At 45.0% G+C, this 209-nt stretch overlaps 1 protein-coding gene across 1 annotated transcript in view; it reads right to left on the bottom strand.

Moving 5' to 3' along the window:
- LOC119591041 (G-protein coupled receptor 54-like) overlaps positions 1-209 on the bottom strand; it is a 58,154-nt gene that overhangs the window by 57,171 nt on the left and 774 nt on the right. The gene's annotated exons all lie outside the window — the stretch shown is intronic.

Genomic DNA, 209 nt, shown 5'->3' with positions numbered 1-209 from the left:
ATATCATCTAAAAAAAAGTTGCCTACATTTCAGACCAGGTTCTCATCTGAAGTTTTTAGTGGTCAGGGTAGAATATTAGCAGAATCCACAGCCGTATCAGGAGGGCGAGGTCTCCGCACGCTTTTGCATGACTGACTCACCTGTACTTCGTGTCTCTGCCATTTGATCCTTGCTGTGTTTTGAGGTCATCCCACTAACACCCTTTTGGA

The sequence above is a fragment of the Penaeus monodon genome, chromosome 28 (assembly GCF_015228065.2).
Source record: "Penaeus monodon isolate SGIC_2016 chromosome 28, NSTDA_Pmon_1, whole genome shotgun sequence".
Classification (NCBI taxonomy): Eukaryota; Metazoa; Arthropoda; class Malacostraca; order Decapoda; family Penaeidae; genus Penaeus; species Penaeus monodon.
Note: the sequence above shows the minus strand (reverse complement) of the source record. Positions and strands in the feature narration are given on the sequence as shown.